The sequence below is a fragment of the Xiphophorus couchianus genome, chromosome 11 (assembly GCF_001444195.1).
Source record: "Xiphophorus couchianus chromosome 11, X_couchianus-1.0, whole genome shotgun sequence".
NCBI lineage: Eukaryota > Metazoa > Chordata > Actinopteri > Cyprinodontiformes > Poeciliidae > Xiphophorus > Xiphophorus couchianus.
Window position 1 is genome coordinate 3,580,315 of NC_040238.1, and position 25,965 is coordinate 3,606,279.

General features: G+C 37.6%; 1 long non-coding RNA gene across 1 annotated transcript; it reads left to right on the plus strand.

Moving 5' to 3' along the window:
* Nucleotides 1-14,525: 14,525 nt before the first annotated feature.
* On the plus strand, nucleotides 14,526-23,337 carry LOC114152632 (uncharacterized). Its single transcript, XR_003597190.1, has 3 exons — nucleotides 14,526-17,371; nucleotides 21,608-21,713; nucleotides 21,855-23,337. It is a non-coding gene; the product is annotated as an uncharacterized LOC114152632 (long non-coding RNA).
* Nucleotides 23,338-25,965: the final 2,628 nt, after the last annotated feature.

The window sequence follows — 25,965 nt, forward strand, 5'->3', positions numbered from 1 at the left end:
AAAGGACCACATCGTCTGCGAAAAGCAGAGATGAGATCCTGAGGCCACCAAATCGGATCCCCTCAACACCTTGGCTGCGCCTAGAAATTCTGTCCATGAAAGTGATGAACAGAATCGGTGACAAAGGGCAGCCCTGGCGGAGTCCAACTCTCACCGGAAACGAGCCCGACTTACTGCCGGCAATGCGGACCAGACTCTGACACCGGTCATACAGGGACCTGACAGCCCGTATCAAAGGGCCCGGTACCCCATACTCCCGGAGAACCCCCCACAGGGCTCCCCGAGGGACACGGTCGAACGCCTTCTCCAAGTCCACAAAACACATGTAGACTGGTTGGGCGAACTCCCATGCACCCTCCAGGACCCTGCTGAGGGTGTAGAGCTGGTCCAGTGTTCCACGACCAGGACGAAAACCACACTGCTCTTCCTGAATCCGAGGTTCGACTATCCGACGGACCCTCCTCTCCAGGACCCCTGAATAGACCTTGCCAGGGAGGCTTAAGAGTGTGACCCCTCTATAATTGGAGCACACCCTCCGGTCCCCCTTTTTGAACAGGGGGACCACCACCCCAGTCTGCCAATCCAGGGGAACTGCCCCCGATGTCCATGCAATATTGCAGAGTCGCGTCAACCAACACAACCCTACAACATCCAGAGCCTTAAGGAACTCCGGGCGGATCTCATCCACCCCCGGGGCCTTGCCACCGAGGAGCTTTTTAACCACCTCGGTGACCTCGCCCCCAGAGATTGGAGAGCCCAACCCAGAGTCCCCAGGCTCCGCTTCCTCAGTGGAAGGCATGTTGGTGGGATTGAGGAGGTCTTCGAAGTACTCTGCCCACCGGCCCACAACGTCCCGAGTAGAGGTCAGCAGCACACCATCCCCACTATAAACAGTGTTGGTGCTGCACCGCTTCCCCCCCCTGAGACTCCGGATGGTGGACCAGAATCGCCTCGAAGCCGTGCGGAAGTCTTTCTCCATGGCCTCTCCAAACTCCTCCCACACCCGAGTTTTTGCCTCAGCAACCGCCCGAGCCGCATGCCGCTTCGCCCGCCGGTACCCATCAGCTGCTTTCGGAGTCCCACAGGCCAAAAAGGCTCGATAGGACTCCTTCTTCAGCCTGACGGCATCCCTCACCGAAGGTGTCCACCAACGGGTTCGAGGGTTGCCGCCGCGACAGGCACCGACAACCTTGCGGCCACAGCTCCGATCGGCCGCCTCGACAATGGAGGCACGGAACACGGTCCACTCAGACTCCATGTCCCCCACCTCCCCCGGGACGTGTTCGAAGTTTTGCCGGAAATGGGAGTTAAAGCTCCGTCTCACAGGGGATTCCGCCAGACGTTCCCAGCAGACCCTCACAACACGTTTGGGCCTGCCAGGTCTGACCGGCTTTCGCCCCCGCCACCGGAGCCAACTCACCACCAGGTAGTGGTCAGTGGACAGCTCCGCACCTCTCTTCACCCGAGTGTCCAAGACATACGGCCGCAGATCCGATGAAACGATGACAAAGTCGATCATCGAACTGCGGCCTAGGGTGTCCTGGTGCCAAGTGCACATATGGACACCCTTATGCTTGAACATGGTGTTCGTTATGGACAATCCATGGCGAGCATTGCTGGACTTCTGTCCAGATTTTAAAATGATTTTAAAAACATATGAGATACAACTTCACTGACACAGTTAACACACCTACATCCCACCTAGGTCTTTCATGTATGCGTTTCTGTTACAACGCTCTTTGGAGCTTTCCTGCTTCTAAATCTGCACAATTTTCCATAAATCAGCGTAATATATTGTGGTCTCGTGTGTGAAATAAGGGGGAGATTGAGAAAGCTGCCTGAGGGTCATGGTTACTGAGCAAATGAAAAATATGTTAATTGCTATACACACTGCAGAAACACAATTTAGTTTTGAATGAAGCCAAAATGTGCACACCTAGACACACATTATGTGAAGTCAAGAGTGTTGAAGATACGCTTGCACCTACACATACTGTAAAAAGTATACAAAAGAACTTTTCATGTTCCCTCAGGCCTTTCTAACCTTCAATGTTTGGCCCTATTGATCTGGTTGCAGTTGCAGTGCATTAAGCATTGCCTTGTGGGATTCTATGCTCTTGGTGCTCTTTAGAGAGTTACTGCAAAGTTTTCCACATTCAATATGGATTCTTCCGCTACTTCCTGTAATGCAGTATTGAAGTATTTTGATTCACATTTAAACTTATTGGACGGAGAATCTTTATGGCAGGGAGTCTCTTTTTTTAAAAGGCACATGCAGTTCTGAACAAAAGTGTATATATACTCCCGTTCGTACAAAAGACATAGTAATGTTTGGCGTTGAATTATTTACAGTGTGCTGAAAAAGCATTTTTCCCTTTACCGATTTCTTCCATCAGTTTGTGACCTTAAGCTCAAGCTCACTTGGTTTATGAACCATAGTGAGTCGTTATTCAAAGATTATTGCTTCCCAAAAACAAAACAAAGACCAATTTCACTTCTACCAAAAAGGTCTAGAGCACAGGTGTCAAACTCCAGTCCTCAAGGGCCGCTGTCCTGCAGTTTTTAGATGTGCCACAGGAACAAAACACTAGAATGAAATGGCTTAATTACCTCCTCCTTGTGTAGATTAGTTCTCCAGAGCCTTGCTAATGACCTAATTATTCTATTCAGGTGTGGTGCCGCAGAGTCACATCTAAAAGTTGCAGGACATCGGCCCTTCAGGACTGGAGTTTGACACCCTTGTTCTAAAGCACAGGTGTCAAACTCCAGTCCCAGAGGGCCACTGCCCTGCAACTTTTTGATGTGCCTCTTCTGCACCACACCTGAATAGAATAATTAGTTCATTAGCAAGGCTCTGGAGAACTGATCTACACAAGAAGGAGGTAATTAAGCCATTTCATTGCAGATTTTGTACCTGTGGGACATCTAAAAACTGCAGGACAGCGGCCCTTGAGGACTGGAGTTTGACACCCCTGGTCTAGAGAAAGACTTTTGAGATAATATTCTTTGCACTAAGATACAAGTGAAACTTTTTTTTTTTGATGGTGTGCATCATGTTACATTGATCACCTGGTATAGAACTAACACATCAATCCATTGTTACAGATTCATGTCCTTGTAGGATCAGGCAGGGCTGGTTCCTGTCTCTGGTGGTCAGTGTGTGATAGGTGGGCAACACAAACACAAAAACACCTGATTAGACCAATTAACCTGAAAATCATGGTTTTGACATGTGGGAGGAAGCTGAAGTACTCAGAGAATCCAAGCATGCAGCTTCTTAACTCCAGGCTGCTCCACTATGCAGAAAAAATAAAGCAAAGGATTGTCTGCAATACTTTGAAACTTTGGATTCAGTGCTACAGATATCTATGCGTACCAGCTGTGACAGATTTCTCTACTGTGATTAATACTCCAGCTGTATTGAACCTAGCATTCCCATCCCTATTTGAAGTTGTATTCATGTATTAACAGGGCTCTGCAACATGTCACTGTTGTATGACATGTATCGACATGAAATTGTCTGCTCCAAGCCATAAATCATGACATGGGTATTAATTTGATGTGTTCCAGTTTATTAGCATCTTCTGCATAACTGATGTGACTTAAGGAGGGCAGACATTGTGTTAGTTCAACATATTTAACTTGCCAGTCTACATGGCAAAGGACTGTAACTAATGCTCACTTTCTACAGCTAGCCCCATTATCCCCAGCTGGTTTTAAGCCTTGGCCTCTTTAAGTCTATTGAGCCAATAAAACTGAAACAGTATGTTTATGAAAAAGTTATTTAATAAAGGAAGTTTCTCATTTTTTAGAATTAATGTTCACAGTGTGCAGGTACACTGAGATGACTGACTCAAAATCTGGGTAAACGTGTTGGATGTCCAACACTTAGATGATAGACAACAATACAATATCTGTTCACGACACTGTCCTAACATTTTTTGTTTCGGATTGTGTTAACAAACGTCACATTGACACATGGAAAGTTATCTGCAATAATGCCTGCTTTCCTAGAAGTGACCAGACATGCAAACATGAAAAGCTGTCTTCTCAATGAAAGCAGGCATTAATCCAGATTATTTGTTCATCAACACCTTAATCTGCATCTTAATGCTCATAATTCTATTGGAAATTGGAAAATGTACTGTTCTGTAGTTTACATTGGCTCATGACATTGTGTAATATGGTCTTCTATTTTTCTCATATTAAGGCTTTGAAACTATTATATTGTTTATTTCAAAGTTAAGTAGTTCCATTGTCCTACATGTTTTAGATCTCTCTAAAACACACCTGAGTCGGTTTTTGGATTATCCCCAAAAGACATAATCGAAACTCTGCTGAGTTTACTGCTCTGTCCTGATATATTTTCTGCTCAGAATCTAACCTCAGAACGTTGAGGTAGATTACATTTTATGAAAATTGTTCCTCTCAACCTGGAAGCAGCAGAACATGCTGTCTGTATTGTATTCGGTCTATTAAAGACATTGAGATAATGCTTCACAGCTTAACTGTGCAGGTGATCAAAACAATTTTAAGAAATAGCTTGAAGTCCATTTTAATATGATGACAGCTTCTTTGTGTCTTCAAACTGTGCGAGACCTCTATAAAATCTAAAAGTTTCTCTCTTTAGACAATTAAATAAAAGGTTTAATTCCCCAAGCCAATTTAACCAAATTAGAGGACAAATTACATGAGTAATGAAAAGTAATTGGGCATCCTGTAAATGAAAGAAAGACAAACGGGCCTGTCACCTCCACTTCTACTCAGCATTTTCCCTTATTCAGCTTTTAATTCCCCCATTTCTCAAACACTGATATCCAATCTACAGTTCCAAATATGTAAAAGCACTAAAAACCTCTGACAACAAGAGTTTACAAAGCAAGACAAACTTACTGCTTTATGCCTACAATTAGTTTTATTTTGCACTCTATTCATAAAAAAGATGACCATCAAGTCCAGAGGATAGAAACAATTTGCTCCTATTTTGTGCTGAACTGCAGTTATTCTGTCACCAGCCACAAATTAAGGAGCTGTAGTGATCAAAGAAAGTGGGGTGGAAAAAAATTATGTTTTTCTGTTTTGTATTATATATTTCAGAAAATTTTTGGTCTTCATCTGAGGAATCTTCTCTTAACATATGATTGGATGGATCATCTTTCAATGCATATTTACATCTAAAAGTGATATGGAGGCTTTTGATGCATTTCAACTGCTTCATCTGGAGATTAAAATCACTGACAGTAACAGAAACCTGATGTGTGACACCTAAACATATAATTAAAAAAAAAAATTAAACTATTTTATTTTAAAAAATTTTTAAAAACATCACAAACACCTTAGTGGGAAGAGAGGATAAATTCTGCATTCAGTGACATTGCTCACCCATTCTTTTTTTTAAACTAGCAGTGTGACAACTGTCCCCTTTCGTTCTCCTGCTTCAAAATTGCCAAAAGTTTGTAATTATAAATCTCTAACAGGTTAGATGGGATTCATTGATAGGTGTCTAAGTGTAACACAGCTGTATGTTTATATGACTGTAGGATTTTAATGGTTTGAAAACTGAAAACTTGCTGTTGGTTCTCTGTCCCTGTTGAGCTGTTGTGTTTATACCTCCCTTCCTTTAAAATTCCCTGTGCACCGATTAGGCTGTACTGAATTGACTGTCTGTTGCTCTTCAATGAAAATGACTCCTAATGGGCCTCACTAAATGGCCAGATCCTAGGCAGTGGAGGAGAAACAAGGGGTTTCTGCACAAAACAGTCGACACAGCATCAGTAAAAAGACAGAAAAGTCAGTGTGGATTGAGCGAGAGAGCTGCTTGCTGTACTAAGGGGCTCCAAATGTTGGTGAAATATAGTTAACGAGCCTGACCTGGCAGGGAACCAGAGGGTAGGTGGCTGTCAAGTAGAGCCTGGCATTTTGGGCTTGTTTGAGTGTGCTTGCTGGCCAGCGAGTGCCTTGTGTGTTTATTTGTTTGACTCAGGCACCCAGCAGGCAAAATAATTGAGTTCACATGTCGATAAGGTCTTTAAACATTAGCTTTGCCATGGCAGCCACAACTGGGCCATAATAACCTTAATAATTGGTTTTTAGATGTCACTTCTATTCTAAATTGGATATTAATTGTGATGTTGATTTAGCACGACAAGCATGCACCCCAACAAATATACACCAACTACCTGAAAAATATATTTACTGTTCCAAACCAGTTGACTGCCGTGAATTGCAATTACCATTCATTCCCGTAAACCTAATGTAGAAGGAAACGGTGATGCACCTGCAGAAATTAGAAGATTTTACCATCAAGTCGATGATTTTAAAAGTCAAGACATTTTGCTCTTTCAACCATCACATTAATAAAGATGGGTAATTTTTGACTAAAACAAAATATATTCAAATATTTGTTCGCACATACTTTTGGTCTCTAACAATTTTGGTGCCTACTCAATTCCTTTAACATAAAATAAATACAGTGTACTTCAACATATGGCCTGTTACCATATTGAACTTTTGAAGTTTACAAGTAAATGTCTAAGCGTCTAGCTCAAGATGCTTCAAGAGAAGTTATTGATGGTAAATAATAACAGGATCAGATGACACTATCATCATCCTTATTGTATATGAATCCAAATTAGTTGATTCTGGAGTCTAATGCTAACTGCTGGTCCAAACACTAGCAGTTAGCATTAGACTCTGTCTACATTTTATCCAGGAAAATTATCGGTGGCACACAACCTCAATCTGTACATCAAATTTAAAGGGTGGAATGTAAAGCAAAGACAGCAGTGATTTAAACAAATACTGTATATTTATGATTTTCTCTTTACACTAAATGTTTAAATGCATTTCCTGGGGGAATATTTTCTCCTATGTTTTCTTCCAGTTTGTTTAAATGAAAGTTTTCCAATCATGACCATGCACCTGCATACTCACAAAACTGCTGTGATAGTATCTAAGACTGAACATAGCTGAAAATGTTAATGAGATGGAAAACATATGCAGCCCCATTTATTTACAGCACGACAATTATTGTTGATGCGTATCCATCTGACATAAGTAAACATATAATCGCAGACATACTCAAACATGTAACAAATGCTCCATGAACAGCCTACTCACAAGCCTGTTGTATTTGCCCAAGAAAATAATTAACCTTGAGGAGAGCGAATGGATTTTGGAGGCAAAGGATTGAAAAGTGAATGCTAAGTAGGCAGTTCCTGCTGCTCAGTGACAGACCCAGAATGTACAGATATGGAGCTATACTATAAAAAACCATTATTGTTTTCAATGTTTTGTTTCAACAAATCACACAGGAAAACCAACCTGAAGGTTAACCATCAAGCCAACCAACCAAAGAACAGACTAAAACTATTCCACCCAGTCACTCAACTATAAAAAAACAATCATCCAACCACAACCAATTGAACAACAATCAGCAATACCCCAAAGCACCTGAATTATAACTTTGGGTTTGAAAAGCATTTTGTTTGCTTAGATATTAAAACTAGTCTCAAAAAAGCAATAGCAGTCTTTCTAGGAAAGGTAGGTGATCATTTTGCATCTACATTGCTTTATAAATTCACTTTATATCAAGATTTGTAGTTATTTATAAGGTTTAAAGATTTGTTGCCAATAACTGTTAACAGAATCTGAACATATTGGAAATCTGTATCTATTGACAGTATATAAGATCAGTCAGAGTCCTGGCCTGAATTGTTTCATTGCGTTTACACTAGAGGAATTTCTAAAACATTGTGGTAACATTTTATAATAAAACTTGCCAGTATTGCAATGGTGGTACCTAAAATGCATACAAATAATTTAGAAAAGAATATTACTATTGCGTTTGATTTTTACATCCTAAGCGGTGCACCAAATTGTGAGTAAAATAAAATCAAAGATGTTTCCTCCTTTAAAAATTAGGTGCATCACATGCACCAACAATTGTCATCTCTTGAGATAGAGAGACCTAAAAATGACAGCCGTCTGTTGGAAGGTCACAACCTGTGCACTACAAATCCATTTGAGCTTTTTGGCTTGGCGATCTGCTATTACAATGGCCACCCAGAGGGGAAGTGCCTGGATGGATGGAGCTTTTTTAATCTCAGAAAAGCAAACCTCTATGACCTTGTCAGGAGGTGTCCTAGGTCCAGGTGACTGACGAGACTCCCCACTGGCTTGGCACATAGCAGGAAGCAAAACCGCTGGGAAGAGAAAGATGAGAAGGGGAGTTTGTGAACTCTCATGGCAGAGTTGGATAAAAGACGAGTGTTTAGTGGCTGCAGAGAGATTTGAGATAGGGTTGATATTTGTCAGAAAGTTGACAGTAATTATTGGAGCCACTCTTCCATGTGGAGCCTGTTAGAAGTAGAATGTCAATCTTTAGTTTTTTTTGTACCAACTCTAATTCTTTCTTTGTAAGAGCTGCTTCACGTTGCTAAAATGATTAAACAGATAGGGACAGTGCAGCAGAAATATTCATCTTAAATTCATTTGTTTAAGAAGCTAAAAGGCACGAGCTTCATGATTCCTTTGTCTGATCTATTGAAATCAGTTTGTTGGTGAATGACTCTTGACTAAATAACTGAATATCTTTATTTATAAAGAATCAGGACAACACAAGACAAGAAATTATAATCCTTGTGAGGATATTTTAATGTCTGTGTTTCTGTTGAAATGTAGCAAAGAATATGGGAAGAAATTAGCTACATAAACAAACTCATAATCCAACCGTATACTCATGAAGAAGTAAATATATCTACTAATCTATTTTAAACCTACCTGGCCTCTGAATGTCCTGGAAAGACATGTCAAGTCTTCTACTGGGACCAAATTACAGCCATGCAGATGCCATCTTGCCTTATTTGGCTGAAGGCTATTTCATTAAAAAATGAGGAAGTGGAGTGCAGAATGGATAAAAGGGTACTTTTTTAAATCAAAAGTCTGACTGATTCTGAAAAAAGTGACTGATAACTTGGATGAGCAAAAAGCCAAACAGTTTAACTGAGTAGCAGCCTGTCACATACCATGACCTACGAGAAATTTATTTTACACAAGTCAGGGATTATGAGCAGTGTCTGTGAAAGTGTTTAGACTTTTAATGAATGTCTGTGTTTCTGTTGACTGTTTACAGGGATGGCCTTGATTTCCTCAGGGAAAACCATGGGTGGGTTGAAGGTGCTGCTTCTGTGCTTTTTGTCAGTTTGGCTCAATCCAGTATTTGTAAGAAACATTTCTGCTAATTTAGAAAGTTAAATAAAAGTTTTTAATCAAGATGTACTCTTGTATGACAAAACATCCAGCCCTTTCCTGCAAGATTGTTTATCAAAGAGAGATACTCAGATATTATTTTGGTTTACACATGCATTTACAGAGTTTTAAAAAATTCAAAACCGTCACCCAAAGAAATATGGAATTAATGTGGTTGCGATATTGAAATATGTTAGAATTTCATCTTTACTGTGAGTAATGCCTTTTTTCAAAGGAGACGATAAGAAAATGTTAACCATACTCATACAGGTGCATCTTGATGAATTAGAATATTATTGAAAAGTTAATTTCATCTCAAGAACTTCATTAAAACCTACCTAGACTGATGACCTCTAAGCCAGGTCAAATTGAAGCAGTTGTAACAAATCTTGACAGAATATTGGGGTTTTCATTATATTTCTGTAATAAAATATTTCTCCATTGGATTTTTAATAATTGTAAGGAGAAAATATTAAAATTAGCACAAATAAGCAATTGACATATTTCGCTGTGTGTGTGATATAATTTGATGAGCTTCATTTTACTTAATTTAACTTCTGAAATGAATTAACTTTTCAATAATATTTGAGCTTAATATGGTGCAGTTAATAACTGCTGCTTGAAAAAAAAATTGGATTACAGCTTTACCTTTGCCCACATGTACCTTACTCCTGAGTAAACAGAAAAGAGGTTGTCAGTCATTGGCTCATTCACATCTTCAGGCTTATAAAAGCACGAGGGAAACTCTATAAAAACTAATTTACACTCACTGATGAAATCCAGAGTACTGGGGAATAATCTTGCAGGCCAGTGTTAGTTTATTTATTAAAAACATGTAAACCTTTTTCTCATGTGGTTACCAGCCTAATCGCTTCTCAGTCTTGAGTTTGAGCATATTTTTGCATAAACTAAGTGAAAATCGGGGTTTTATCAGGGCCAGGCTGTGGAGGTCAACACATTTACACTCCATTCACACCTATGAGTGATTATGTGTGTTTATTGAACATGACAGTGAAAATACCACAGGGACAAGATTAAGAGACAAAAATGCATGTAAACTTGTCTCTCCTTATGTGAAGTCCCATGCTAAATAACCGTGTATGGAAATTAGTTTTATCTTTGAAATCCAATTTAATTTTGTGCTGTTTATCATTTAACAATATGTAAATAGAACTTAATAAACATAACTTAATAAGTGGAATAAATAAATAAATGCACAGGGCTGTTTTCATAGCAGGTTTTTTGAGAATTAAAGTAAAATAAATATGTGATAATAAAACTGGTTTATTTTGAAGTGTAGAATGTAATAGATCATAATTTAAAATAGCAGACAGAAAAAAATTTAATCTAAAACTTTGTTGAATGATAAATTCAGTTATTTTACATTTGACGTTTTTGTATTTAAGGATGTTTTGCATCTTTTCATAACCCTGTTCACCTTTAGTTGGTGTTTTGATGTCTGTGGCATCTACTTTAGCCAGGCCAGCTGCAAAGATTGTGATGGAGTCTAGTTAAGGTATAGACAGCCAAACATTTCATACAAACACAGCTGCCAAAAATGGAATTCAACTCTTATTATATTGTTTGCTGGTGTGTTAGTGAGTTTTGTTCAGCACTTGAGTCGCTGTGGGATTAAGAGGGCGACCTAACTAAAGTACCATGGAGTGCTCCAGCCTTTCTCCAGACATCAATTATTTTGTTCTTAGGTTTAAAACTAATGTTTGCTCTTTTTTTCCCCCCAAAACTGACAAAATAACAATAACAAGTACGCCACAATTTCCTATGCTGCTTCACTTCATGGCTTCTCCATAAAAATCCTATTTTTATCAGCCACAAACAATTCAAAGGACAGGCTTAAGGAAACTTATGCTACAATTTCTAATGAATTTAGTTTCAGACTATCTGAAAGTTGTTACATTATGGTAACATGAATTATTAAAAAATAAAGGTAGCTTTTGTTGTCTGTAGAACACTCCTAAACTATTTGCATCAGTGTTACAAAATGCAAAGTTCTCCATATAATTTGGCTTCAAATGCAAACAATTTTTAGAACACTGTAAAAAAGATCTTCCATCTTGAATCAAGATATTTATAAACTCTGGTTGCCATGCTGACATGCAGAGAGGGGAAAATCTGTCTTTTTTCAGAAACAGTTATGCAGACACCCACATGGTGCCTTGTTGGGTCTATCAGTCACTGAATGTGTCAAATCATTGTGAGCTGTGCTTGGATAGAAAGAAATTCTCTCTCTATGTGAGACAAAAACATTTATCACAAAAGAATTGGTCAGTCTTAGCTGTTTAATAGATAATCCTAAAGTTATTATTCGGTTAGGCGCACAGATAAAGGTTAAAAACTTGTTCACTAGTCAATTATTCTCCAACCCGAGCAATTTTCCAATGCTAAATCGTATTTCTTAAGTCTCTAAGAAATACGACTTAGAGAAATCTAAGTTGTATTTCTCTCCTGTTTTATGTTGTCTGTTTCAAATTTACTTTTCATGTATTTACTATGGAGGATTAGCCTTTGCTACCTTGAACCTTTCACTATATCTACCTGCATAAAAGTTTGTAGGATTATATTTAAATTCTTCTTTTAATGCGAGTTTCTTTATATTATTCAAACCGTAAGCAGCACATTGAACTTTTCTCCCCTGCTACAAAAAATGAAACCTTTAGTAATCACTTAAGCAATTTTCACAATGCTCTGTCAGAAATACTTTTTATTTGGTTTGTATGCAAAACAACAGAAAAAGGGCATAAGTGTAACATGAAAGAAAAATAAACATACTTTCACAGCAAAACGGAAATGGTTCAGATCATATAAAGATCATGTTAAAATGTTCTAAAGTTCCTGTCAAACCTGAAATCCAACTAGACATCTATGACAAGATAAGGAAACTGATGTTCAGATAATTTGCATGACTAAGCCTGAGCTATTTAAAGAAGAATGGGCAAAAATTCTATGTTGTAAAAAAAATGGTTGAGATACCACAAAAGTACAAATATATTTTGTTAAATACTGCACCACTTCACTAAATCTACCAAATATTCATTTGTTTTCTTTAGTTTTTCTCAAATATATCTTATAACTCCTGTGCACAATTTTCCCCGCCTTTGTTTTTGTCTCCAGAGTTTATACTTAACTTACATCATATGTTATCTAAGCTGATGAGGAAAGAAGTTTGTGTCTGTTTTCCTAGCTGAAAGGAACTCAGGATTTAATGTGGATTGGACACAAGGAAATTTGACAATTTAATATGCGTGCAATGACGGTGTCATGCCTGTGAGGATATAAACACTGTCAGAAGGGTTGCCAAAGCCCAGACAGCATGTTCCCGCAGGCTTGGTGGACCAAGGCTGGATTGGTTAGGGGATGAATTGGAGTATGCACACACATACACACATTCAAATACAGGCAGATGCACACAATGCATCTAATTGGCAGAAGACAGCTGCTGCCGACCAGAAAACGCATGTGAAAGTATACTCATCACTCTCTGGCCCGTGGGCAGCCACGCCACACTTAACAATTTCCTCCCTCTTGTAATGAGCACAAATGTGCAGCGAATTAATTTCCTGTCCAAAGTGTTTTATTTACACATCATGTGGCAGCGCAAAGGCTAACAACCTTTGATTGTCATAATCTTCTCAACATAGATGCAAAATAACACCTGGACTATAACTCAACAATTCATTAGAGCAGCATTAATTTGATGCGTCTCGTTTTTAAACAGTTTATAGTTTTATTGTGTTCCATTAAAGTTTATAGCATAGTTGTACGCATATGTGCGCTCTCCTCGCAAAATATCTGACGCTAAAAGAAACTGAGATTTTACTTTGCCATACTGAAAATGCAGGCTCTTCATAGTTAGATAAAATAAAGTATAGATAAGGAAAACAACAATACAACCAGTTGAAGTTGCTTATATAAGTGTATTTATTATAGAAATGCATGCTTTAAGAAATCCATGTATATATTTATCTGATAAATTCACTACCTAAGTCCTTCATTTGGGTTTTGGTTTGCTGTTTTCTTTGATGCAGATGTCTACTTTTATTTAAAGTGATCTTTTTGAAGGAAGATTTCACCATTACTGCTAATGTCTTGCAGAATGACACTAAAAACCCAACGGTTTAGAGTTACTTTTGAACCATAATAAATGGAACCTTAATCAATATATTTGACATGTATTGATTTTTTTAATTCACTACAAAATGTAATGTCCTTACTGGTCACACAATTGTTGACCGTGTTTTTGTATGTTTTTATGATGTAAAGCAGTTTAAACTACCTTGTTGCTGAAATATGCCATACAAATAGACTTGATTGATTGAGCTTGATTGATGATGCATGTAATGTGTTGAAAATTTGACTTGGATTGAAAACTTGAGATATGTTTTCTTCCTCTTATTCAAGGTTGGGTTGAATAAATGGTAAGAAGCTCCAGGAAAGAAGTGCTGATATCTTTCTCTCTAGCAGCACTGATCAGCTGTTTCTGGAAGGATTCATAGACATTCCAAGGGCAGGAGAGATTTTTTAGGTCTGCCAAAGTCCAGTATGCCAGAGAACCAGATACTTCCCAGTGTGACATGTCTGGATGATCTTTAACTACAGATGTCTGCACATATGCTGAGATATCAACAGAATCTTTTTGAGTCGATGGAGGGTGATAAAGTGTGATGGGGTTCCTCACCATCTGAAATCAAAACTTCTTCATCTGAAGGAGAATAAATTTAGCATACAGTATACCAAACTCATATTTAATAAATTAGAATATGCATTCCAGTGAGGCTCATTCATCAGAATAAAAATACTGTTTGAAAATGGTCAACCTTTAAGCAAGTATTAAACATAGTTTTCATCATTTGTATTAAAAATGTTTTTTATTGGTCTGATGTAATATTATAATACTGAATGTTATGCTTTTACTAACCATACGCAGAAATAACACAAATAAAGGCCTTCAAATATCCTGTGTAAATAATCTATATGTGTTGCACTTATTTGTAAAGTTTCCAAAATAAATATAATTTATTGAAGGAGTCTGTCTGTATGGATACGACTCTCTTTTGCTATTTGTAGTTACTATGCTGACTGTGTTATGCACTTCAGCAAGATCTCTACTCAGCTGAATGTGTAAAAATAATATGTAGCACTTTCTGTCATCTATGCTAGACTTAACGCTCCGGGTTTGTAAAGCTTACAAATAGATAAAGGTTACAAATAGATAAAGGTTACAAATAGATAAAGGTTACAAATAGATAACACAAGGGATTCTATAATGCATCAAACTCAATCTACCAGCATATCATTATCTGACTAACTGAAATGTCTACTTTTTCTATTTAGTAGGTTACGAACTGGATTAAAAATCCGGCAATATATAAATACAGCAGGTCAATAAATGTATAATTAACATGCCTTTTCCTCCTGTATTTCAGACTTCTGCTTCTCTTCTTGCTGTTGAAGTAAAGCAGAAGAGCAAAGCAGACCTGTAAGATTAAAAGCTCTCGTTTCCTCTCACAGAGCAGTCTGACTGCCTAATAGGTCTCATGGTCTCTTTCTGTTGACTGACCAGCAGGGAATGAATGTAAGCTCAAGAATTCAGTTATATTAAGATATATGGCATGTAGTAGAGAAGCAGATAGTTGTGACAGTATGGGATTGGCTGAATGTAAAATAGAAATGCATATATATATTCTCTGAAGATACATAAATAATGATGGGATTTTGCATTACTATTTTCTTAAAATATAAGGATAAAAAATTTCTTGGTCACTACTCATGCCAACCCAGCTGTTTACTTCCTTCCTCTGTTAAAGCTATGGCCCACCTCCAGATTTTAATGTTCCAAAAAAGGAAAGAAATGTTACTCAGCTACAGTCCCATTTGTGAAACAGTGATTACGCTGTAATTAGTTTTTTTTTTTTATTGGGTTTTATTTGTACTGTCATATAACCCAGAGGATTTTCATGTACGGGAAGATTTTCTGTGATGCAGAGAGAGAGATACAGGTTTTAAACTTTGGGTTTCTTGAGAAATTTTATTTAGTTTTACTATGACCATTTTTCCATTAAGCTGCAGTCACACTGTTTCCCATCGTGCCATGTCTCCTCATTTAACCAGTGTTAAATATAAATAAATAAAGTGTTAAATGAGGGGAAGGTTGACTATGTTTGAAGTACATGTGTTGCCTTTGGTGCCCTCTCTTTCTGAATGGAGCATGTACATGTGTATTTGGATCAAGGGTGTGCTCTTCTGCATTTTTACAAATATCCAACTATATGAATGAGAAATAAATAAAATAACTGAATCAAGCAGAAAGTAGAGCCAGACATTCGTATGGGCTTCATACATCCTGAATCCCAAGGCAAGTAAATGACATTGTGTCATTTTCTCATTGCAGTGATATTTGGCTGCCGTTTCTGTAGCAGCAGTGCACATGTACAGAATACATACCTTTGAGAGCTGATCAATGCTTTTTGGTATTCCAAAAGAATCTTTGGCAACCTGGCTTATGAGGTGATCAAACTGTGGATGGTTTATTATGTAGATGTGTGGGAACATTATTATCCAACGGTATCATGTATTCCTATACCATCAAAATAAAAAAGAAGATACATTATAATTTGACAGAATATGGTAAAATTTTCAATTCATTGGGAAAGTAGAAGAAAGTATTTTGTTGTCATTTAAAGCTTAAACATAAAATTGACAAAATCTGTGAAGGTCAGAGCTTTATACAATCTATATTAGGAAAGCTGACACATCACTGACCGCTGCATCTGTAGTTAGAATTAACATAATAATCTGGATCTTTGTGCCCTTGTTGGCCTTTGTTGTAGAGATGATAGAGGGCATCTATCTGAATGGATGTGAAGTGGCTGAGCAGCTCACATCCCACAATGGGCCTAAGATTCACATTTACTTTTGTCATTTTTTGATCTGGTTAGCCAGAATTATCACAGTGAATGAATTGTAGGAGTATTTATGGCCAGCTATTGAAGAGAGAAGGCATCAGTTATAGCTGAGGCAATATTTATGCATTAGGGGAGCCATTTAGGGTGTGTATGAAAGGGTTACATTTGAGTAGAGGAAACAAATGGTTTGATTGTTAACAAAGTGGAACAATAGTTGTCACAAGTCATATGCATAGCTGCTTTTTCCTTTTGCTGTTATTTAAGTAAATTAACAGATGCCCCTCCCTATTCCTTTTCTCATTTCTCTCACTTACATATCATCTATGTCCTGTAGATGGAAGCAAAGTCCCATGGACAGAGAGAGAAATTTGGGTTGATGTAAGTTTTTCCACACGATGAGTGGCACACTCGAAGCTTCTCTGCTGGCAGACAGGTCTTTTAAACTCTCTTCAATCAAGTTTCCATAAAGGCAGAAAGTGACCCAGTTCTCCTTACGATGGGGGGGGGGCGTCGCATGAGCATCATTCTGAAGTGACAGATATCGCAGTTTCAGATCCAATCGACCACAAGCCTGACAGGGAGAGCAGGAGTAGAGGAGAAAATAGCCTTGGAGAGAAGGAAAATGAGAAGGAGGGCACTGGTACTGAGAGGCTACAGATTTGATTAGCAAATGCAGTTTACCAGAAACCCTAAGGTCTTGAAAACACAAATGAAATAAAAGCAGATGGTTGACTCAGGTTTTCTGTGCAACTTTTCCCCTCCTGGACTCCTTGATCAAACTGTGAACTTGGAGTTTAATGCCTTAGGTGCATGCGAGTCCGGCTCTTTCTTGTTCTCTCCATTGCTTCATCTCCCTCTCTAATTAATGCTTAGCTATGTGAACCCAGGATTAGATCAGGCCAGGGAAATCAATGCCTGGCAGCACACAAAAGAAGATGAGGGGAGCCATAGGCATGCTGTCACGTTTTAATCAGGGTGGGTATGGACAGGAGAGGGGTGATAGTTACTCTAAGTGTGTCACGTCAATGCTTATTTGTGTCCACACATGTAAGCGGGCTTTTAGGGACGTTGTCTGTGGGAGAGTTTGGACCCTGAAGTTCCCACTAATCCAGCTGATCCCTGAAAGTCTTGGAGGCGCTCATGGCTGTGGTGGCTAAGCAGGAGTGTGACCTCAGCACCAGTAGTCGTGGGAATGAAAGGTACAAGAATATATGAATCTAGGACAGCAGCTTCCTTTTTTGATTTATTAACTGTTGTTGCAAAACTGTATGAAGAAAAACATTGAATATGTTTGAGAGACCCCTCATTTTTCTTCATAAGGTCGTTTTCCAGTGTTCCAGTGTTTTACCTTAACTCAGAATGTTGTAAAGCTGAATGATATCAAAGTCCAATGCTATGAACTATAAGTTCTTATGAAAGTTCCTGAGAGTGACTATGTTTTGCAAAAGTATGTATACCCCTTAAACTTTTTCATATTTTCATATTCAGACTTGAATGTTGCATAGTCTGATCTTATGTGCTGCAATTTTGTGTCATAAAGCAATACAAAATAATTCATAAATGTGAAGAGGAAAGACAATGGTACATTATTTTCAAAATATTTTACAAATAAAATTCTGATAACTGTGGCATCCGTTTGAATGCTGCCTCTGTTACTCTGATTCCCCTAAATAAAAGTCTAACACAACCAACTGCTTAAAAAAGCCAGGGTTCAACATTGTGTAATTTATTCTCAGTTTAAATACTTGCCTGCAGAAGGAATGAGGTATTTTTTACAGAGCATTAGTTTAGTGGATTAGTGAACAAACAAGGTCATAGAGTTTGAAAATGATGCATCATTTCCCTTTCACTTAAAAGCTCTGCACTACTTAGAATTGGGTTATCAAATAAAATCACGACAAAAGTCAATTAAATTTGCGGTTGCTATGTGTCAAAGTTATGATGGTAAACCAAAACAAATGGTAAAAAAAGCAAACATTCAAACTCCTACATTTGAGACTGAAAAGAGAAAAATACAGTGGCTTACAATCTGCATAGTGAGTGTGAGTCAGACTATGAGACTAAGTTGAATGTTGAATCTTGAATTAGCTGAGACATTATTATGATAAAATAAGGGTCACTAACAGGGAACTAGGAAATTCAAACAGGTAGCAATTTGAAACCTAAATTCAAACTACAAAGAGGTGGCGAGTTAAATCAAGAAGGGAGGCTGATGTAAGGAGTGATGGATATTCTGGGAAGAGGGAAACTGAGGGAAGCTAATGAAAGAAAATGGCAGGACTAAAAATAAGGAAAAATAAAACTATTAAAACAAAATGGAAAAAAACCCCAACATAAATATTCACCTAAAAATAATTTAAAGTGGAACACAAAAACTAAAAAACAAACCTTTCCAGTCAACACAAAAACCAGGGATTTTATACTCTTCACCATCAATGAAGATGGTTGTAAATAATAAGTTTGGCATTACTTTGCTTTCAAGAAAAATATTTTCCAAGTTGTGTTTGCTCCTGCATTTGACTTAATGTCCTCGGCCTCATACTGCCAGCACCAACTTTTCAAGAGAATACCTCTGAGAGAAGCAACTGCCTTTACAATTAGCAGTAATGTCCAATCACTTATTGTGTGATTTAATGCCAGCCAATAAATGTAGCAAGGCCCTTGAGGACAACCTTAAACCTTCATAGAGTCCTAGTATTGTTCTAGCTTAGTTTGAGTTTATGTTTTAAAAAATGTACACACTATGTGTACATCATCTCTGATGATGCAAATCTGAGCTGGAAATGGATTACTGTTTTTAAACTGAAAAAAACTGGTCACAAAACACACACACAGCCCTCACCCCGTCTCATAAGTCCAAGGGACAAAACACAGACAGAGGCAGGATGGAATGGGTTTTTCTCAGTACTTCTGAGTGTTTTGTTTTTCCAGTGCTCCTGAAGAAAAAATCAGAACAAGAGAGCTCAGATTCCCTTCATTGGTTTCCACTTCACTGAATGTGACTGTTAGAGGCACGATTCTGCAGTATTTTATTGAAATAAACAGCCCAGCAGGCCTTTATCCAACGATTTGAGACTAATCAGAACTTGCTATCAGTGGACCTGAAGGTACCATCTGCCCCAAATACAACAAGCTTTGACCGGACAGATGTTGGAGGATGTGCATAGCTAATGGATCAGAGAGGAAGACAAGAAGGGGAAATGGGAAAAGGTCAGGTGTGATAATAAATGAAGAGGGAATATAAATTGGAATTTGCATATAGAATTGAGACTAAAATTAAACAATAAGATTGAATGGAGAGTAGTACTCACCTGAAAATGAATTTTCATATTTTTTGAAATATTAAAATATATTACATGTCTACTGGGAAAAGATACTGCTTTGAGCTCATAGTTCTATGAAGTGAATATACACAAGTCCCTGGCAGTCTTACCGGTAAAGTTCACTAGCATGTTTAAGATGGTCAGTCTTGGAACATGTGTGTGTCTGAGCTGAATGATAATACACAGAAATGAGACAACTCAGGATTCATACATTCCCATGAATAAAAAAATCCATCTTTGCCCGGTTCAGACTTGATCACATAGAGAGCTTGACGTGTAAAGATTTAAAACTGTGTTTGAGGCATGTAATGTTAAATCTTATGCAATAAGTAACTTATTCAATGGAGGGAAAAATATGAAAAAGCAAAAAGCTGCAATTACTTGTTGGTTAAGTCTTATTAAGGTAACGGTTGCTACTATATAAACTTCCTCTGAAATACAGTCACAAATGTGAAATACAATTTAGCTATCCAGAACCTTAATCAGAGCCAGGAAAAAATATGGATCTACTAGATATGACCTAGTAGAAGAAAATGTTAAATTGTGGTGAGGTCAAACATAAAGTTGCCATTTTGGTAATATCTTGGCACCAGTGCAACTTTGTGCATCACTAAAAGACCATCCACATAGTGGATGATTTAGTTTTGGCAAAAGAAAATTTGGGTTCAAAAATATATCCAGATCAAAGAATAATCTCAATTACAGGAAAAATTAAAGTATCAGTAACTGACTAATTGGACTATATTTTCTCAACTGAAATAATTGTTTAGATTTTATTTATATTGTACAGGATACTTATTATTTGGAAGAAATATTTTGAAACTTTTCAGCACAGAATCTTTTTCTACATAACAAAAAATAGCCCTTTTACCGGGGGTGAGAACACTTTTGAGAGTTTCTGTAGAAGCATACTCTGATGATTATTAATCTGGGAAAAATCAAGTCCATAACAACTGCTGAAAGAAAATTTGCTGCAACATACTTCCTTCTGCTAAGAAGAAAAAACAAAATCAAAAGGTCAAATGAGATGAAAAAGTTATTAGAGGACACATGTTGCACAACTGTTTCTCTCTCTTTTTCCCAGTAAGAACAGATAATCTTGGCTGAGCAACAGTAGCAGAGAACTGAGATTTAAAAATAGGTTTCCCCTAAAAGTATCAGTGGGGGTAAATTGGTCCTACATATTCTTCTGACATGCTTCATTCTAATTATGGCCCAACATTGAACAATACACTGTTTTTTAGATGTAGTCCTTTTTTCTGATTTGGTTTAATTATTTGGAGTGCTACAGTTAGTACATAAAGGATTAGGAGGGTTTGTCATATGTGCAGTAAGGCAATTTTGGTATTTGGCTGAATTTGAGTCATTTTCTTTGCCTGCTGAACAGAACCATCTTTTGGTCTGGGACTTCTGTTTAATGCATTAGAAAGTGGAGTAAAAATATGCGTACAGACACAAACTGTAACATGGGTGGCACTAGAGTATTCAACAAATGTGGTAAACATAAAAAAGGGAGTTCATGTTCTATGCTCTAAGCTGTCTATGTCATAATGTCTGTCTCAATATCCAAAATTCACACTAAACTGTGACATTCTTATAGAATTTTATTGGTCCATTTTAATATTTTTAAGATTGTTTTTAAATTTTCAGTCATTTATTAGTTTCATCCTTTTATTTATTTTTTTATCAGTAGTTGAGTGTTACTAGATTAGTGAGATGTTGGATAAAGTATTTAAATGTACAGTTGAATTCTTATTAAACTCTTATATATTATAGAGACGTTGTCTGTCAAAAGAATGCCAGTGATGCTCTTAAAACTTCATCTATTATTTTTAAACCTAAGACGTATCAGGTAGGTTTTAGAGACAGAGACTGAGCTATTTGACCATTATTTTCCTGATCATCAGGTGGCGTCTCAACTTTGTAATTTTAATCTACATTACTAATCTACATCACAGGAAATATTTTGTTATCCATAGTCGAGACTAGACTCGTACTGTCACAACAATGTGCATTACTATATATCTCATAGAAAAGAATTGTCAGGTTCTGCTGTGTAAGTGTGTGTATGTTGCGTGATTGCAAGCCTCTGACTCTGTTCCTGTTTGACAGCTGGGTGTGTCTGGACTGCTGCCTCCTGCACACCTGCAGGAGATTCCCTCATTTGGCAGAGCCACTAAAAGCTACAGAATGTCTTCTCTTCGACTGATTATACCCGGTAAAGTTTTGCCAGCATTTCTGTTAGATTCTACCAGAGTTACCTTCACACCTCTAGTGCTTTTTCTGAAAATGCTTTGGCCATTTTTGCAAAAACCCCTTTTGCTCTGCTGACTTTGTTCCTTCTAATTTGATTACTCAGGTGACTGATCACTTAGAGGTTCCACCTCCATCTGCCCTCAGAGAATCTCCTTGCACTATCTGTCACGAACGCTGACTGCAGTTTCTCGCTCTCTGTCACGGCTTGCCCGCCCGCTCCCCAACTCTCCACGCCCACCTGCTAAATGCTTCCAGCTTCTGGCTCATATAACCTGGATCCCTTCAGAACACTCACCTTCAGGATCTACAGAGTCCTCCAAACAATCCCCTCTGATAAAGTCAGCTCCATCCCCCCTACCTTCATTACCATCCACCTGTGTGACTGAATCTAACTTCATCTCACTCTTAAAGTTTCCAACACTTCAATTCATTACCCAATCAAGTTAGGACAAAGTCAGGCTAGATATACCAGCAGCTACTTCCATAAAGTGACTTCTATGACCTTAGCATTAACTAAGAAAAAGCATCATTTTTTAAAATCTGTCTGGAAACCCAGATAGGTTTACTGAGAGTTGACAACCAGATGTGGACCACTCTGATGAGTTTTGCTTCTGATCAAAATAACCAGTTTCCTGGTTATTGTTGGTAAAACTAACAGACCCAAAACCCCAAATTACACTCCACAAAAGTTATGAACCTATTAAAGTCAATAAGAGCATCGACACTGCCTCCACATTGCTGTGCTGCATCTCCGTACCACCATCTGGCAAAATTAGTACCGAGTCTATTTTTGCTGGATGCCAAAACAAGTGCAGAGTCAATATAAAACAATCACACCGCACTTATAGGAAAATGAATTAGCATTTTTAAATGATTCCCAAAAGACTGATGACATCTTCTCAAAATCTTAGTTATATTGGTAAATATGGGGATATATTTAAAACAGTCACATGCAGAGTTTGCAACCTTTAAGTTCTCTCGTTTTTGTCACAGTAATTAGTCAAACCAATACAGATATTTACATAGCTTTGCTAATAAATGTCCACATTTGTTAGCAAGGCTGAAGTTAATGGATAAGGTATTTTAAATGTAATGGAAAAAGTCTTTTAAAAGACATTAAATGCATTTTAAATGCCATTTGGAGACAAATGACAGAGGAAGTTAAGGCATAAAGATAAGTATTGAAAAGAGGGAGTAAGACAAGAAGAGTGGGGGGTAAAGGGGAGTTAAGCTGACAACAACAACAAAAAAAATCTAATATTGGAGAGAAGCACCAGTGGAGCATGAGATGAGATGAAGAGTGTGAAAACTTGGCTGAGACGTGAGATAGACTGTTTAGAGAACTAAAGAAATAACTGAACATGAAGTAAAGCTGTGTGATATGGTCAGCAAATTTACAGATCAAAACAAACATGATGACTGACTCACAAAACTCATCTTAAAGTGACAGACATGTTCTCTGGGAATAAATCTGTCCTCACATTTCCTTGAGCTATTTAATAAAGACGTGTTGCTATGAGAGGGGCCTCTGGTAAGAAAGTGAAGGATGACACTTTTCAAATAAAATGAATGTTCGTAAAGCATCATTTATGTTGATTTGCATTTCTCTTAGTGCTTCTTAAATCTGTTCACATGTTCATTTACACCCACCCAAGCTCTTCATCTACTTCTCATTATCTGTCGAAGTATTACATAGCGTTTGAGATGTGCGTCAGGTTGAATATTATGATACAATGGCAAGATGATTTTGTTGCCATGATTTTTCAAAATAATTTTTTGAATATAATACTCCAGAGCACTAGCACCTTCAATAAATCCAGCCAACATGTGAACTTTATTGCAGCCCTTTATCACTTGAGGGTAGAGTATTCATTTCTTTATCCTGAAAAAAAGGCTTTACAAGCTTATGGCTGCTTGACCAGTTGTTTTGTTTCTAATTAGTCTGACCTTATATATATTTTTGCTGACATGAAGCTTTGTATTTTACACAGACAACTCATAAGAAAGGCTGCTTTAAATTGGTACGGCAAACTCAAGCTTTAAGGTTCAGTTGTGTGGATAAAAGTATTGCTAATGTTTTCTTTGAAGAACTTTTTAATAGTCGTCTTACAAACACGTACATAAAGTCTCCAATTATTTTGGAGGTCTAGCATGCCTGTACAAAACAAAAAAGATATAGTTCTTGGAGCAGAGGTCTCACAATGACTGCAGGTTTAATTTAAGCTTTGTGTGTGATTAGAATGTGTAAAATTGTTGGAGCGTGTTAATTATAGCCATTTCTGCAGATGTTTCACTGCATATATCAAGTAGAGTCTCAAAGGTCAAAGCTATAAAAAGGATCACATATTAACCTCCAAAAAAAACTGCTCCCCTGTGTAGTGTAAACTTGATGCAATGATTAGAAAATGAGGCTGCCATTTTCTTTTCTTTCTTACCTGCTCAGTAGAGGTTGTCTGATTTCAGCCAGCCATGCTATTAAGCGAGATTCTCCAACATCCATATACTGAAGTGCATCTCAGTGCATCCATTATTTTTATGGTCTGTGAAACTAAACTAATAAAACCCTCATTTAGAGTATTAAAAATGAGTCACCTTATCCTTCTGAGTCTCTGCTGAATCAGCACTATCGTAATCGGCCGGAGACTCACCTCCTTCTGCATCTCATGCCAAGCTGCCATCAATTCTCTCTTTGTCAGAAATACACAACGAAGAAATCTGACACACATGGTGAGTCTGTAGTATGTTTTATTCTTACTATTTATAGAAGGAGGGAATACACATTGTTTAGCTCCCATAGATGTTCTCCAGTTATTTATAATTATTATATGCATAAGAAGCGTTTTGATGTTAATGACAATAAAACATATCCATATCATTTAATAAACATAAATCTGTTTTTTGTTTGGTGCATCCATCTTATAGCTGACTTTGAAGAAGTAGCAGACATTTTCTGACATTTCAAAATGTGATCAATGAATACATAGCTGTTTATACAGCTATACATAATCAATGTTATGCTGTTATGTCAATCAAATATTTTAAGACGTAGTGAAAGGTGAAAATAGAGGGTTGATGCTAGACATACATAAAAACACGTACATGTAATGGCTGACAAACATACTCTCTTGAGAAATAAAGGTAAATATAAAATCTGAGCTCATCTTCACATAGTCTCACAAAACAAGATTTCCTTATGTTAACAAATAATAGTAAAGACAAAATTAAAATAAAAGTAAAACTAGAGAATTATGAATAATGATGAATGAATAATTAAAGCGATTTAACTCACCGTTCAAATTGAATGGTGTTTTAATTACTTAATCTTAAAAGGAATCAATCAATGCAAGATGTTTAGAAAGTCTAATAACTAAAAAGGAGGAATACAGTCCAAACTCAGCCTGCAATTTAATAAGGAGCAAATAATTCATCACACAGAGAGCCAACTGTGGCAGGAATGACCTTCAACAGAAACCAGTTGGTTCCTTTAGCAGCACTAAAGAAACCTCTAACTTAGTAAATTACTATTCCACTTAGGTATTACTTTATAATCACTTACAGGTAAAGGGAAATACACTGATTATATCTTCATCATTAAATTTTTTAGTATGTGGAATAATATTAAGCAGCAAGTGAGCATTTTATTCTGAAAGTTGATGTGCTGGAAGCAGAAGAAATGGTTAATCAGAAGGATTTGAACGAGCTGATGATGAAACCATGGGTCAAAGCATTCCCAAAGATGAAACTTTTGGCATGTACCGAATCTGCTGTGGTCAGTATCTATCAAAAACAGTCCAAAAAAGGGAACAGAATACACAGGGTGATGCCTTTCTACTCCAAGTAGAACAAGTAATAGGCACAAGAGCAACAAATGAGGTGCCCTGATCTGATGAAGCATTTTTTCTTTTACATGGATATATGTCACTCACCTGGGGAACACGAGGCACCAGGCTGCACTATAAGACAAAGGCAGGTCAGTGGAGTCGATGTGATGCTTTGGCTGCTGCTTTGTTGGGAAATTTTGGGTGCTGTCATCTATTTGGATGTTACATTTACTCATATCCCCTGTGTTTAGCAGATCATGCACACCCTTCTAAAAACGGTATTCCCTGATGGTGCACAATGCATTCAGAAGCACAGAGTACTCTGCCATAAGGAGAAATAGTTTCGGATTAGTTTGAGGGTCCTGCAACAAATTTGAAGTTTTGGCTTGGTAT